The 16701-nt window shown below is 46.3% G+C and overlaps 1 pseudogene; it reads right to left on the bottom strand.

The window, feature by feature from the left end:
- Nucleotides 1-7505: 7505 nt before the first annotated feature.
- LOC137592583 (uncharacterized) lies at nt 7506-16280 on the bottom strand (annotated as a pseudogene).
- Between the last annotated feature and the right edge of the window lie 421 nt (nt 16281-16701).

Here is a 16701-nt window from a genome sequence, read left to right as displayed (position 1 = left end):
ATCCGTCTCCCAGACAGTGGAGTGTGGATGTAGCACTGTGTTTAGAGCTGGAACCAATGGAAGCTAACCTTCCCATGAGCCCTAGGGGTTAGGGTTCTAACCCTAACACTAGGGACCTGTAGGCATGCCATTAGTACCACAAGCAGTACAGGGGGAGGCAGAGTGACGGTCGCGCCGCAAATTAGGTTGTAGGGGGGACACCGCCTCGTTCAAGGGCTCCTCAGCAGTGACCGGGAGGTGAGCAGACACCTCCCACTCAAACTGGCTGGTGGGAGCAGAGCTCGAACCTCAAATGTCTGACCGCAAGGCGTCCGCTCTACCATGGAGACACTGCTGCCCCAAAAGAGAAGCTCCATGGTGTCTTTGTAGATCTAGAGAAAGTCTATGACAGAGAGGAAGTGTGGGACTGCATGAGGATGTCTGGACTGGCAGAGAAGTCCGTTAGAACAATACAGGACACGAACGAGGGCAGCAGAACAGGTGAGGTGTGCTGCAGGTGTGAGGGAGGGCTTCGAGGTAGAGGTGGGACTGATCAGGAATCAGATCTGAGCCCCTTCCTGTTTGCTGTGGAGGTAATAGGCTGACATGAAGTTAGACTGGATTCCCCATGGACCATGATGTTCACAGATGACACTGATCTGCACGGAGCTGGTGGAGGAACATTTAGAAAGGTGGTGGCATGCGATGGAGAGGAAAACAGCACCCGTGCATAAATGAGTGGAGAAGGAAGAATGTTCCTCCACCTGATCCCTGCTTTCACAATGTCATCTGTGAACGTGATGGTCCATGAGGTAATCCAGTCCAACTCCATCAGTCAGCCCATCATCACCACTGCAAACAGGAAGGGGCTCAGATCTGATCCCTGATCAGTCCCACCTCTACGTTGAACTCCCTCACACCTGCAGCACACCTCACCTGTTCAGCTGAACTCGTTCATGTCCTGTACAGTTCTAACGGACCTCTGCCACTCCAGACTTCATGCAGGACCCGTGTTCCTCTCTGGGTACCCTGTCATTCTTTCTCGAGATCTACAGGCACCATGGAGCTCCTCCTGACCTTCTCTGTACTTCATTAACATCCTCAAGGAAAAGAATGCATCTGTGGTCCTTTTTTGAAATTAAACCAAAGTTGCCTGTAAATACTCACATCTGTCCTAACTACCTTCTACCACTCGTTACCCACAACTTCATCGTGGGATTCAAATTTATCCCGCCATCCTTCCCACAACTCAGCAGATGACACTTGTTCCTAAAAATGCATGTCCTTCCCATCTCCATCCCTCTGTCCGGCCAACCTGTAGAGACCTTTCTGGTAAGATTCCCCGTATATCCAGGAGTCGTGGACCGACCCAACCTACATTGCCTCCACTTCAGAAATGTGGATTTCAGCACCACACATCATCTTGACAGGGCAGAGAATGACACATGTTAGTTTAGCTATGACTCAGTCTAACATCTTAACAGTCAATCTACATGTACCTGTACGTTTGGGTTGATGGATTTATAGGACGGAGCCTCGATGGGGTGCCATCCATGCAGCCAGTTATGTCGGGAAATCCTAATAAAAAATTAAACTGAGGTACTGAGGTCTGAGGTTGAAGCACAATGTCAGATATAATTTTAAGTTAATTTAACCGATCTCCACATGACTCACCTGTAATCCTGTGGAACTCCTCCTTGATGGCTCAGACGGGTTTCTGTCCAGGGAAATTGACGACCGCGGTAAAAGCCGTTTCGACGTTGAGTCGCACTCTGATGACCGCTCTGATACAGAAGTCTTACTCAGGTGCATCTCCCACATCATACAAAGACAACTTCATATAATGTGGGAGATCCCAATACCTGTTGGGACACGAGAGCATGACCGGTTGTTTTTTAGGCTACAAATGTGAGGACATATTAGGCCATGGATGTATGTGATGATTCGGACATGAAACACCGAATACTGCTCATCACCTCAATCACCTCATCGTCATCATTGTTAGCAGTATCGGCATCATGTTCATCAGCATCTTAATTATTGATACCCTAATCGGCATCCTCATCACCATAATCATTGTTAGTATCATCTTTAAGGCATTCACTTTCATCAGCATTATCAATAGCACATCATCATCATCATCACCACCACAATCAGAGGGAGGGACACACACACACACTTTAGGGTTTTTCTATGAACACTAACCCTCTTGGTTCTTTGGTCTCGGTCTAGAGGTGCGTCTCCAGTGATGAAACAAGTTGTAGTACCAACAAAGTTAACTGAACAACGATCAGTTTGCCATATGTGTCCCTTCACACGATGTGGTAGACAAGGAACAAAGTGTGTATTATCCATGTTTGTGTCAGCAGATGGGCTTTGTGGTCGTTTCCATTTGTTTAATGATAACTCCCAACAACTCCCCCTGTTGAGCTGGCCCAATCGGGTCACCTCACAAAACTTATGTGGTGATCCAAATGAACATGGCTCTGGCCCCTAAAGGGATTTAGCATAAAATCCGTCTCCCAGACAGTGGAGTGTGGATGTAGCACTGTGTTTAAAGCTGGAACCAATGGAAGCTAACCTTCCCATGAGCCCTAGGGGTTAGGGTTCTAACCCTAACACTAGGGACCTGTAGGCATGCCATTAGTACCACAAGCAGTACAGGGGGAGGCCGAGTGATGGTCGTGCCGCAAATTAGGTTGTGGGGGGACAGTGTCTCGTTCAAGGGCTCCTCGGCAGTGATCGGGAGGGGAGCAGACACCTCCCACTCAAACTGGCTGGTGGGAGCAGGACTCGAACCGCCAATGTCTGACCGCAAGGCGTCCGCTCTACAACGGAGACACTGCTGCCCAAAAAGAGAAGATCCATGGTGTCTTTGTAGATCTAGAGAAAGTCTGCCAGTCCAGACCTCCTCATGCAGTCCCACACTTCCTCTCTGTCAGAGAAGTCCGTTAGAACAATACAGGACACGAACGAGGGCAGCAGAACAGGTGAGGTGTGCTGCAGGTGTGAGGGAGGGCTTCGAGGTAGAGGTGGGACTGATCAGGAATCAGATCTGAGCCCCTTCCTGTTTGCAGTGGAGGTAATAGGCTGACATATGAAGTCAGACTGGATTCCCCATGGACCATGATGTTCACAGATGACACTGATCTGCACGGAGCTGGTGGAGGAACATTTAGAAAGGTGGTGGCATGCGAAGGAGAGGAAAACAGCACCTGTGCATAAATGAGTGGAGTGGAGAAGGAAGAATGTTCCTCCACCTGATCCCTGCTTTCACAATGTCATCTGTGAACATGATGGTCCATGAGGTAATCCAGTCCAACTCCATCAGTCAGCCCATCATCACCACTGCAAACAGGAAGGGGCTCAGATCTGATCCCTGATCAGTCCCACCTCTACGTTGAACTCCCTCACACCTGCAGCACACCTCACCTGTTCAGCTGAACTCGTTCATGTCCTGTACTGTTCTAACGGACCTCTGCCACTCCAGACTTCATGCAGGACCAGTGTTCCTCTCTGGGTACCCGGTCATTCTTTCTCTAGATCTACAGACACCATGGAGCTCCTCCTGACCTTCTCTGTACTTCATTAACATCAAGACAAATAACGCATCTGTGGTTCTTTTCCTGGAAATTAAACCAACGTCGCTCGTAAATATCACACCCTCAATGTCAAGTTTCCCCCTCATCACTGGATCTGACACTTTCCACCCACACGACCCTCTTAGCTAACCCTTATTTTAAAGTGACCCCTACTCCGTTTCTCTTCCCATTAACACCACAGTAAATCTGAATCCTGTTCTTCAGATTCTAGACCTACTGCTTTTCCACCTGCTCTCCTGCACACAGTGATGCTGGTTAGTTCTAAACCTCGTTCCTTTAAAATCCATAGTTAGCTGGGTTCAAAAACTAGTCATTTTAAAACGTAGTCCACAACCTAGTTTTTCAGAATTAGAGTCTTCATAACTAAGATAGTGTAAACAAAAATAAAATATTCCTATTCTTTGACTACTGATTTTTCATTAAAATGTTTATCTAAACTTAATGTTTTTAATTGGATTGATAATTTTTATGGTCCTTTTTGTAACCAAACAATTTCACCTCTTAGGTACTTTGAGATTCTGATTCATCAGTGCACTCTTCCCTCTCTGCCCCCCTTCCAAACTAACCCGCCCCTACCCCCAACCTCTAACAATAGACACAACTAAGATACACAACTTTAGACCAATAAAACTCTAGATCAGGTGAAACCAACAGTTCATTAGCTGTAGTACTCATTTTAACCACTCGAGAGAGACAAAGGACCATCGAGCCAAACCTGAGCTCCAGTCAGCAAAGACCAAATGACAAAAAGAAATGTTTCATGAACACCTGAAGGAAAACTAAATGTTCACATAAAACTATAGAAAGTTGAAATGCTGCTCAATTTGCATAATGACCCACTTGTTACACATTTATGCAAGTAAATGCTTTTTAGTTCTTGTCATTTCAGAGTTAAAATAGTCTTTGTCAACCTTTACACGTTCACTGTGGACACCAAAGACTTTCATTGTGTAGTACATAGAGCCGCGCACTTATACTGTGATGCTGATGTGAGTGACGAGTGGGCGGAGTGATACGGGACAGTGTGATGAGACCGGACACCGGCATGGCTGAGAGTGTAACGTGTGTGAATGACAGTGAATCAAGTGTCGCTCCTGAGGCCAGCGATGAGTCTACGAGCATCTGTCATCTAAGGCAAGTTATGTGGTCACCAACAACACATTGTACAGGGAAACCGGTTTCTTTACACAACACACACTTTATATCTTGACTCTTTTTATACAAGAAAACACACCAAAACAATTTAACAAACATTAATCTGTCAGTTCACTTCAATACAGTCACGTCAGGCGACACATTTAACACATTTAGCAGCAGTATCATCAATAACCAGCAGCAGTATCATCAATAACCAGTAGCATCATCATCAATAACCAGCAGCATCAACCATCATCATCAGGGTGAAGGCCTCATGCGGTGGGCGGAGCTCCCCTTGTGGAACCAGGTGTCTCTGGATGATGACGCGTCTCATCGCTGTGACTCCAGCCGTTTAGATTTTTGCTCTTTTAGGTTTTTAATTAAAGTGACGTCATTGAAATCAAAGCTGGTCTGATTTTAAGTTTCAAACAAATAATTTCACACCGGAGCGCGCTCACGTTTCAGTCCGACCAACAACCGGTGTCTGCAGGCCTACGTCACCCCAGGTCCAGCTCGGTACTGGACCCGAGGGCCTGGTAGGTTAACGTGAGCACCGCCACACGGCTGGTGGCCACTGGTTCCTGTCCGACCACCGTTCTGGGACCCCCCCCCCCCCCCCCCCCCCATGAGCCAACAACCCCATCAGGAGAGACTTACCTGCTGCTGGAGGCTCCTCCGAGAGGAAGCCGCTCAGGGGCTTCCTCTGGCCGCCCCAGACCGGGACTGTGGGGGTGACGTCCTGCAGCTCCATCAGCCAGCTTTACACACCTGCTGGTGTAGCCGGTCTGGCCCAACTTGTCCTTTAAGGTCTCTGCGTTGTGTAATAATGACCCTGGACGTGATGGTTTGAGCCCAGCTGGTGTATTTATTCTGCACAAAGAGACACGGTCACAAATTGCGCACACAAAGCGGGACAGAGCGCAGCAACCTGCAGCACAGGAAATGTCATGAAAACAATTGACGCGGTTGTCCTGAATTTTTCCCGCGAAATACACATTCTCTAAACATTGACGCACAGCTGCGGGATAACGCCAGCTTTACGCACCTGCTGGCTGACGCCGGGTCGCTGCTGCTCCAGGTGCTGCGCGTTAAAGACAATCAGCCAATCAGAGACTCAGGCTGGAGCAGCGAGAGGCTTGAATCTTAACTCGTCCTGAAGCGAAGCTTCCAGAGCCGTGGAGGAGAAACCCGCGTTAAAGCTGACCTGAAGGCGCTGAACCGAACTCTGCACGCCGACTGACGTCACCTGTGTTGGAGACGCCAAATTTGACATAAAGCCATCCCATCAGCCAATCCACGCTGATCAATCAGCCAATCCACGCCCACCCATCAGCCAATCATCGTGGTCACGCGGCTCCTGCTGCAGCTGGTCATCATTAGTCTGATTTCCTTGAATCCACCGACGCAGCGCACATGCGCAGTAGAAGTTGTTCACGTCCAACATGAACTGTTTATTAGACAAGTTGTGTTTCTGATGATTCATTTTATTCTTGAACAATTACAACACTCTCACCTGAAAACGTGAATAAAACCCAAAGCTTAAACACAAGTCCTAACACCAGTGATCCTGGTATCATCACCAGCATCATCATCACCATTAGCATCAGCAGCAGCATCGTTAGCAGCATCTAATCCGTAACTGATTAAAAATGCAAACTATTAAAACTCTTCATCAGGTGAACCAGACCAAACCTGAGCTCCAGTCAGCAAAGACCAAATGACAGAAAAGAGAAATGTTTCCTACAAACCTGAAGGAAAATTCTTTCTTTCTTTCGAAGTTTAACGGCAGTTTGTGTGCCCCCTTCAGGGTGCATCGGGGCATCCGGCAGGGCTGTGCCCTGTCTGGGATGCTCTATGCACTCTCTCTGGAGCCCCTCCTCTGTAAAATCCGCAAAAGCATCGACGGTTTGATTTTACCTGGTGTTAGAGAGAGCATTCTTTTATCTGCCTATGTTGATGATGTTGTTGTTCTTATCAAAAACCAAAGGGGTGTTGATGTTCTGGTGGGTTTGACAAACTCATTCAATGTTTTAACTGCTGCAAAAGTAAACTGGAACAAAAGTGAAGCCCTTGCTGTTGGTGAGTGGCATGGCAACCTCCCGGTTCTTCCTCAAAACTTGTGTTGGAAGACTGATGGTCTCAAATATCTCGGTGTGTACCTGGGAAATGAGACAACAACCAGGAAGAACTGGGAGGGCGTCCTTGAAAAAATAGAAAGGAAACTTAAGAAATGGGAATGGTTGCTCCCCAGAATGTCGTACAGAGGTCGAGTTTCAGTGATAAACAACCTGGTGGCCTCACAGCTGTGGCACCGCTTGGCCTGTATGGACCCCCCATCAGGGTTTCTAGCCCAGATCCAGACCAAACTTGTCAACTTTTTCTGGGATGGGCTATTGACTACCCTAACCCTAACCATCATCACCATCACCATCATCATCACCATCAATAACCAGCATCATCATCAATAACCAGCATTATCAGGATGAAGGCCTCATGCGGTGGGCGGAGCTCCGCTGGTGGAACCAGGTGTCTTTGGATGATGACGTGTCTCATCGCTGTGACTCCTGCTGTTTTTTAGGTTTTTCATTTGTTTGTTTCGATGTGTGTGTGTGTGTGTGTGTGTGTGTGTGTGTGTGTGTGTGTGTGTGTGTGTGTGTGTGTGTGTGTGTGTGTGTGTGTGTGTGTGTATCTGTGTTATTTCTTGTCTGATTGTATTTTATTTTATTTTTGCTGGAGTGAATTTGTCTCCAAAGTGACGTCATTGAAATCAAAGCTGGTCTGACGCGCTCACGTCCGACCAACAACCGGTGTCTGCAGGCCTACGTCACACCCCAGGTCCAGCTCGGTACCGGACCCGAGGGCCCGGTAGGTTAACGTGAGCACCGCCACACGGCTGGTGGCCACTGGTTCCGGTCCGACCACCGCTCTGGGACCCCCCCCATGAGCCAACAACCCCATCAGGAGGGACTCACCTGCTGCTGGAGGCTCCTCCGAGAGGAAGGCGCTCCGGGGTCTTCCTCTGCCCCCCCCGGACCGGGACTGTGGGGGTGACGTCCTGCGGCTCCATCAGCGAGCTTAACGCACACCTGCTGGATAACGCCAGCTTTACGCACACCTGCTGGATAACACCAGCTTTACGCACACCAGCTGGATAACGCCAGCTTTACGCACACCAGCTGGATAACGCCAGCTTTACGCACACCAGCTGGATAACGCCAGCTTTACGCACACCTGCTGGATAACGCCAGCTTTACGCACACCTGCTGGCTAACTGAGCTTCCACAGCTGGGTTGAGGAGGAGACCCGCCTTAACGCTGACCTGAAGGCGGTGAACTGAACTCTGCGCGCCGGCTGACATCACCTCCGTGTCGGAGACGCCAAATTTGAAATGAACCAATCCAATCCACGTACATCCATCAGCCAATCACCGTGGTCTCGGGGCTCCTGGTGGGCAGTGCAGCTCGTCATCATTACTTTGTGATTTCCGGTCATGCGCAGTAAAAGTTTTTCACGTCCAACATGAAGTCGTAAAAACAAAACGATGTTTGCCAGATGGACTTGTTTTTGCTGTTACCTTCTCATTTTTTTGCTAATTTTGTGTGAAAATATGTAATGTAACAAATCAAGTAAAACATGGGAACAGAAATGCCATCCTGTTGAAGCTCAACACAGCAGAACTAACTCATCAGGACTGGACTCACCTGTCCACCTGCACCTGAAGGACAGGCCACGCCTTTGAGGACAGGACATGTCCAGGCTTTAGCCGGGAAGACAGACGGTTTGGAAAAGGAATCAAACTGGAAAAACCATCTCTGATCAGAGGAGGATGATTAAGACACCTACAGTCCAGTATGGACCCCCATCCCCAGTAACCGTGACAACCATTCACAGCTAGTCAATCAGAACCTCACACAGGATCAGGATCAGGACTCTGAACGTGAACTTCCTCTTCTATCCTCACGGTGGTGCTGTGCCTCCAGAAATCAATGGACTGTTCTGTATTTAATGTAAACCTGTGAATATAGAACAGCCAGTGTGACCGAATCCCTCCCAAATCCACTTGATAAAACCGAGGTCAACAAAGAGAGAAAGAAACTAAACTCTTACAAAGGAAAGAGTGATTGTATATTCAGTTAAATAAAGTTCTGAGTCTCTTTTACTTGCTTTAGGTACTGTTGTAGGTCAGACACAAAAAAGAAAGCCTTAATAAAAAGTTGAATTCACAACCCTTCATACATGCTTGGTTTGAATTTTTCTTCCCAGCTGAACTGTCTGCGATGGTGAAGAACTTTGGCCAACTGTCTTTCAATTTCAATGGGATATAGAAGTACTGTACTGGCGATTTCAGTGGACTTCAGCAACACTGAGATAAAACCACAAACCGTGTGATAAATGACTTCGTAGCACCTGAAGCACAGCCGCCTCCAACATGAACAACGCTGGCGGTGTGTGATTCTCATTCTAAGGGGTGACTTCCTAAGTCTCTGTTCTGTTTTGTCGGTCAAACCACAAGTTAGTTTTTGTGTGTCTGCATGTATTTTCAGTTTGACATCACAAAAGGGGTCAGCTTTTATGAGATCAATGCATGTTTTTTTGATACATTTTATGACCACCACCAGGCCCCTCCGGGAACAAAGTTTTCAATCTTTATTTGAGTTTCCTACTATGAACCAGAGAGGGAAGTGCTGTACCTCTGAGTTAAAGGGTTAAACCAGAAGGAGACGGGAGAGAAACCGAACAGGACAGACAGGCAGAAGAATCTGAGCTGTTTCATTATCTCACAATCAGGGCTTTGAACCGGTTCATGGAACGAAAACGAAAACCGGAAACTTTATATTTTTTAATGTTCCGGAACAGAATCGGAACAGAAAATAATAGTTAACCGATTAATACCGGGTTTTTTTCGTTCTTGAAAAAAATATTTGACCTGATGTTTCTCTTCCTGTCCTTCACTGGAGGGGTGAGAGCAGACAGAAGTAGTGGCTATCAACAGCAGTTAAGAACAGGGAGGTCTCCCAGTCACCATTAATCATTACAGGTGAACACTCAGCGTGTCAGTCTGAACATGTATGATTTAGACATGAACTCATTGGCTGCAGTCATTTTCAGAGCAGTGTGTTCCCGTACTGCCAGCACTTTGTAGTAACACTGAGCTATGGGAGAAGAACAATGAAGATCTGTTGTTCAGCAATAAATGACATGGTGGGAGTTATTCTGTTCTTATGTCATGTAGTGTCTAAGTAGGAGGCATAAGCCTGAACTACATGATATAACTGTCATAAAGCAGAGGTGTAGTGCTGGGGTACTGTTTACTGTAGGGTGGGGGCATATCTATAATTATAGTCTATAGTATATAAACTAATTGCTTTAGGTGTCAATTTAAATTCCTTCAGTTACCGTGTTTTGAGCCCCATTCAGCTCCTTGTTTAAGAGGCTCAGTCTAAATAACGGAGTTTATTTCTCTACTTTTACACACGGCCCACATTATTCGGTTCATGGTTGTTAATCAATCAAGTTCAATCAAGTTTTATTTATATAGCGCTTAATCATGACAGCAGACATTTCAAAGCGCTTTAACAGACAGAGAAACCCAACTGAACCATCCAGAGCAAGCATAAGCGACAGTGGCGGGGAAAAACTCCCTCCATGAGCAAGAAACTCCGGGCAGGACCCAGACTCTTTTGGGCGGCCATCCGCCTCGACCGGTTGGGTGGAAAAGAAATCAAAGGAAGACAAGAACAGCATCAGAGAGAGTGAGACAGAGAGAGAGAGAGAGGCCAGATAGAGACAGTATCAATATGGTTAAGGTTGCCAAAGTCAAGGCACAATTACAGCTGTGTGGATGACTGTATGGCGGCACGGAGGAAGAAAGGAAGCAGGACCCCAGCCGATGGATAGTTGAGGGGTGGTACTGGTGGGCTTGGAGGATAAGGTGCACAGCGCATGGAGAGATGGGGGTGATACTGGTGGGCTCGGAGGTGCAGGTCCACAGAGGAAGGTCCACGGCGGCTGGGCGGATGAGGGGTGGAAAAGTAAGATGACACCAAGGAAGAGAGGCAGCAGGACCTGAGAAAAACCTGGGAGAACATAGAGCACAGAGACTCCAGGGAAGAAGTTTAGTTAGTACGGTGTGATTGGAGACTTGAAGAGTGAGGTCAGAGAGGAGGAGGAGTAACAGAGATGGTTGGAGAGGAGGAGGAGAGAGGAACTCAGTGAGTCTGGATGTTGAGTCTCCAACAGTGTAGGTCTATATGAATGTAAACGTAGTAACCTAAGTTACCATTAATTGTAAAATTTACGAAAAAGAAAAATTTTAAGTCTAGTCTTAAATAGTGAGAGGGTGTCTGCCCCCTGAACTGAGGGAGGGAGGTGGTTCCACAATAGAGAGGCTTGATAGCAAAAGGCTCTAGCCCCCGTCCTACTTTTATCAATTCTAGGAACCACCAGTAGGCCAGTATGTTGAGAGGGTAATGCTCTAGATGGATTATAAGGAACTAAAAGTTCCTTCAGGTAGGTCGGTGCCACGAAGGGCTTTGGAAGTGAGGAGGAGTATTTTAACATCTATCCTAGCTTTCACAGGAAGCCAATGCAGAGAAGCAACACAGGAGAAATATGCTCCCTGGCACTGGTCCTGGTCAGAACCTGGTCTCTGGTACTGGTACTGGTCAGAGCCTGGTCTCTGGTACTGGTCCTGGTCAGAACCTGGTCTCTGGTACTGGTCCTGGTCAGAACCTGGTCTCTGGTACTGGTCCTGGTCAGAACACGGGCGGCAGCATTCTGAATTAGTTGAAGACTCTTCAGCGACTTTTTGGGGCAGCCTGAAAAAAGTGCGTTACAGTAATCTAGTCTGGAAGTGATGAAAGCGTGGATTAATTTCTCTGCATCACTCCGTTTTAAAATATGCCTGATTTTAACAATGTTTGAGATGGAAAAAGGCCGTTCTAGAAACCTGCTTAATGTGTGTGTTAAACCAGAGATCCTGATCAAAGATGACACCTAGGTTCCTCGCAGTGGTTTTGGCCTCAAACGTGACGCCATCCAAGGTTATTACATCACTGGGCACTACATCCCTAACAGTTTTTGGGCTGAGCACAACAACCTCAGTTTTATCAGAATTGAGATGCAAAAAGTTATTCGTCATCCAATCTTTAATCCCTTTGATACACGCCTGTAATTTGCATAACTGGCTGACTTCGTCAGGTTTAATCCAGAGATATAATTGCGTATCATCGGCATAACAATGGAAGTTGATGGAGTGTTTCCTTATCAAATTACCCAGAGGAAGCATGTACAAGATAAACAGTATTGGACCAAGAACCGAGCCTTGAGGAACTCCATAACTAACTGTAGTTGACTGAGAGGAGTTGTTATTAACGTGAACAAACTGGGAACGGTCAGTTAAATAGGACTTAAACCACATCAGTGCTGATCCCTTAATACCAATTGTTTGGTCCAGACGTGCCAGAAGAATATTGTCGTCAATTGTGTCAAACGCCGCACTAAGGTCCAAGAGAACCAGTAGAGAAACAAGTCCTCTGTCTGAAGCGGTTAGAAGGTCGTTGCTAACCTTGACAAGTGCTGTTTCCGTACTATGATGTTCCTTGAAACCTGACTGGAAATTCTCGAATAAACTGTTGGGTTTAAGGAAATCACATAACTGATTAGCGACTATTTTCTCCAAGATCTTAGATAAAAACGGGAGATTTGAGATGGGTCGATAATTATTTAGAACAGTAGGGTCCAGGTTAGGTTTTTTGAGAAGTGGCTTAATTACAGCTACTTTAAAGGACCGTGGTACATATCCAGTAGATAAAGACATGTTAATTATATTAAGGAAGTGGTTGCCAAGTAAAGGTAGGGCTTCTTTGATGAGTTTAGTTGGAATTGGATCTAACAGACAGGAGGATGGTTTAGCTGAGGAGATTATTTTAATCAGCTGACTAATCTGTATTGGAGAAAAGACATCCATGGAACCAAAGGGTTCAGGAGTCAGCTGTGTTTTCCGGATCTAAGGGACCTAAAGAAGGACCAGAGTTTGAGGATAGGACACCATTAGTTTTGTCTCTGATGAGCAGGATCTTATTATTGAAGAAATTCATAAAATCATTGCTGTGGAGACTTGATGGAATACTAGGCTCAAATGCACTGTGGTTCTTTGTCAGTCTGGATACAGGACTGAACAAGAATCTGTGATTGTTTCTATTGTCCTCGATTAATGATGAATAATAGGCTGCTCTAGCGGAACGAAGTGCCTTCCTGTATTTATGTAAACCATCATGCCACGCAGTGCGGTATTCTTCTAATTTAGTAGAACGCCATTTCCTCTCAAGTTGTCGGGATTCTTGCTTTAATTGGTGGGTATGAGAATTAAACCAGGGAGCTCGCATCCCCTGTTTTATAGTCTTATTTTTTAGTGGAGCAATTAAATCTAAGGTTTTTCGCAGAGAGTCTGAAGTAACATCAACAAACTCATCAATTTGAGATGGGCTAGCATTAACTGAGTTCAGAAAATGACCCGCTGTGTAGTTCAGTAGTGGGATTAGATTAAGCATACTTGGGATTTCTTCCCTGAATTTATAAATAGTATGATCTGATAAGTTTCTAGTACAAATGTTTTTTGCAGGAAGACAATTACACAATAGCCGAATGTCGAAAGTTATCAGGCAGTGGTCAGAAAGGATAGGATTATGAGGAAAGATGACCAACTCCTCAATTTCAATCCCATAAATCAAGACTAAGTCCAGAGTATGCTCGAACTGGTGGGTAGGTTCCTGTACACACTGACTAAAGCCTACGGAGTCTAGTAATGACATAAATGCCCTACTGAGGCTATCATTACTGTCATCCATGTGAATATTGAAATCACCAACAATTATGACCTTATCAGTTTTAAGAATTAATCTAGTTAAGAAATCAGCAAATTCGGAAAGAAAGTCACTGTATGGACCAGGAGGACGATAGATGATGACAAATAATAGGGGCTGAAGTAGTTTCTGGATTGGGTTTGATAGGCTCAGACTAAGACTTTCAAATGAATTGAAGATAATTTTTGGTTTAGGGCTCAATTCTAGCAAGGAATTAAAAATTGATGCAACTCCACCACCTCTGCCTGAGACTCGAGGGATCTGATAATTTAGGTGACTAGGAGGAGTAGCTTCATTTAGGGAAAAATACTCATCCTCACTTAGCCAGGTTTCCGTTAAACAGAATAAATCTATTTGATAATCTGATATAATGTCATTGATTAAAACAGCTTTTGAAGACAGAGATCTAATATTTAGGAGACCACATTTTATTGTTTTGTACTCCGGAGCTGTTGAAGTCCCGGTTTTGATTTTTATTAAATTTGGATATCCAGTTGCTTTCCTCTGGACTTGAAATGACTTGAATTTGCATGAATCAACTTTAAATGGTCAAGGGACAGACACAGTCTCAATGGTGTGTACAGTGGGTGACAATACAGTAGGTGAAAGTGTAGTGGGTAACATTACAATGGGTAACATTACAGTGGGTGAAGGTACAGTGGGTGACCGTTCTAGGAGTGCAGAGACTTGTTTAAGACTGCGACTCTGCATCCCGGTCTCAACTCTGGGTCATGGTTTTGGGGCAGAAATAAACGTGGTCAGATTTTTTGACAGGAGAGCAGCGCCATTCCAAGTGGGATGTATGCCGTCTCTCCTGATGAGACCGGGTTTTCCCCAAAAAGTCCGCCAATTATCAACAAACTGAATGTCATTAGCAGGACACCACCTAGACAGCCAGCAGTTGAGTGAAGACATGCGGCTAAACATGTCATCACTGGTCAGATTGGGAAGGGGGCCAGAGAACACTACGGAGTCCGACATTGTTTTTGCGTAGCTGCACACCGACTGAATATTAATTTTTGTGACCTCCGATTGGCGTAACCAGGTGCCATTACCGCCGACATGAATTACTATCTTACTATATGTACGTTTATCTTTAGCCAGCAGTTTCAAAAATGACTCGATGTCGCCCGCTCTGGCACCCGGGATACACTTGACTATGGTCGCTGGTGTCTCTAGTTTAACGTGCCGCACCACAGAGCTGCCAATCACCAGAGTAGGTTCCTCAGCGGGTGTGTCGCTGATCGGAAAAGCTGTTCGAGATATCGAGTGGTTGCGGGGATTGGTGGTGAACCCGAGGCTTTCGCCTGCCACAATGTTTCCTACGAACAGTCACCCACTGCTCCTGCTCGGGGCTGCTGGAGGACGGCTAACCTGAGCTGGGGAGTGGCTAGCGTGAGCTGGTGGGTCCGCTCCGGCTAAAGCTACCTGACTAGTTGGCACAGCTATGTTTTCAGTTAAGGAGCGAACCAGTGCCTCCAACTGACTAAGTCTTGCTTCCATCCGAGAAAAAGCACTACACTTTGTGCAGATGCCCCTTTCGCTGAAGGAAGCGGGGGAAAAACTATACATCTGACAGACTGAGCAGCAGAGAGGAGAGGGAGGAGAGTGGACAGAGGGAAGCGTAGCCATAGTTAGCAACAAAGATAAGATAAGCTAGCTCTGAAGTACGGAAGATTACTTTAATAAAACAGTTTGTAAAAGGTTAGCTGAAATATTTGAGAGCTTTCGCTATCAAGTTTTGAGATGGAGAGAAACAACTAGCTTACTCTACAATTCTAAAATGACAAGATATTAACAGTGGTTGTGTGACGAAAGCGAACCAAGACGCCGCAGTCAAACAAACCCAACAGGTAATGACCGCCTTCTCCCTCCTTTTTGTTTTGTTAACGAAACAAAAAGCTGACTGGTTGGACTGTGTTGTACTACGTATTTAAATTTAACAAAATGCACCGACATTATTTTTTAAATCTGTTTCTATTTCTTTATTTTGTGATAAATGTGTAGTAAATCCCTGAAGTCCTCGTCTCCGGTCTGCATTGAATCTGTCGGTAGTTTCTCCACCGCTGACCGGCTGGTTTCCGGGGGTCTGTCCGGTAATGATGCTTTAGAGAAACATCGGACAGAAGTCTGAGCAGACACGTTAGTCCAGGACCCACAATCCACCACATGTTGGGGGGGTGTAACTCCTCTGCACTGCCCCCAGTCCTGGTAAACCTGTGTTCACGTCTCTCATCCATCGCTCCACGACCCCCCAGCTTCACTTTAAAGCCTCTGTTCACACCGATGTCCAGCGGGTGGAGGTCTTTCGTTAATCCTCCAGGATGAAGACAAGGATGAAGACAAGCTCCAGGATGAAGACAAGCTCCGAGTTCAGCCGCTGGACGTGTTTCTGACAGAAGCGGTGGTGTGTGTGTGGGGGGGGGGGGCATGGAGTCACAGGTCAAGAGAGATGGAGAAGCGTGAAAAAAGCCCCCCGGTCTCTTTACGTGAACCGGAACAACCGGAACTGATAGCCTGGAGTTTACATGTTGTGTCGTAAGCGTGTCTCTTCGCTGACGTCATCGTCGGGGGTCTTCAGCCAATCAGATGTGGTTACCAGCATACCTGCGGTCCAGTCCCGGTATCCCCCCCTATACCGGTACCTACCGGAGGTGTGCCGGACGGAGCCTCGCGTCATGTCCCCTGATTGGTCCATCGCTGCCGGCGTACGTAGTGACGTAATACGTCCTCTGTCGGTGGACAGTGGTCGGTCTGGAGGATCTCTGACTGACGTCACAGAAACATTTCTACAGATTGGTGAACTCAGTGAACACAGAAGACGCTTCATGTCAGAAGGAGCAGCGTTGGTTTTTGAGACATTTTAAGGCTTTTAATCACGTCTAATGGTGCATAAAATACGGAACCTACATATTTATATTTAAAAATAACGTTATTAACCGGTTCAGGAACTTTATTTTTTTGTTCTAACTGGTTCTGGAACGTCAGTTTATGGGTGGAACGCAAAACCGGAAACGGTATAATTCCGATTCTGTTCGGAACGAACCGATTGTTAAAATATTCTGCTTCAAAGCCCTGCTCACAACCAACACCTTAACGCAACGGTATAAAAAACCCTG

Source organism: Antennarius striatus, chromosome 3 (assembly GCF_040054535.1).
Source record: "Antennarius striatus isolate MH-2024 chromosome 3, ASM4005453v1, whole genome shotgun sequence".
NCBI classification, from domain to species: Eukaryota; Metazoa; Chordata; class Actinopteri; order Lophiiformes; family Antennariidae; genus Antennarius; species Antennarius striatus.
Note: the sequence above shows the minus strand (reverse complement) of the source record. Positions and strands in the feature narration are given on the sequence as shown.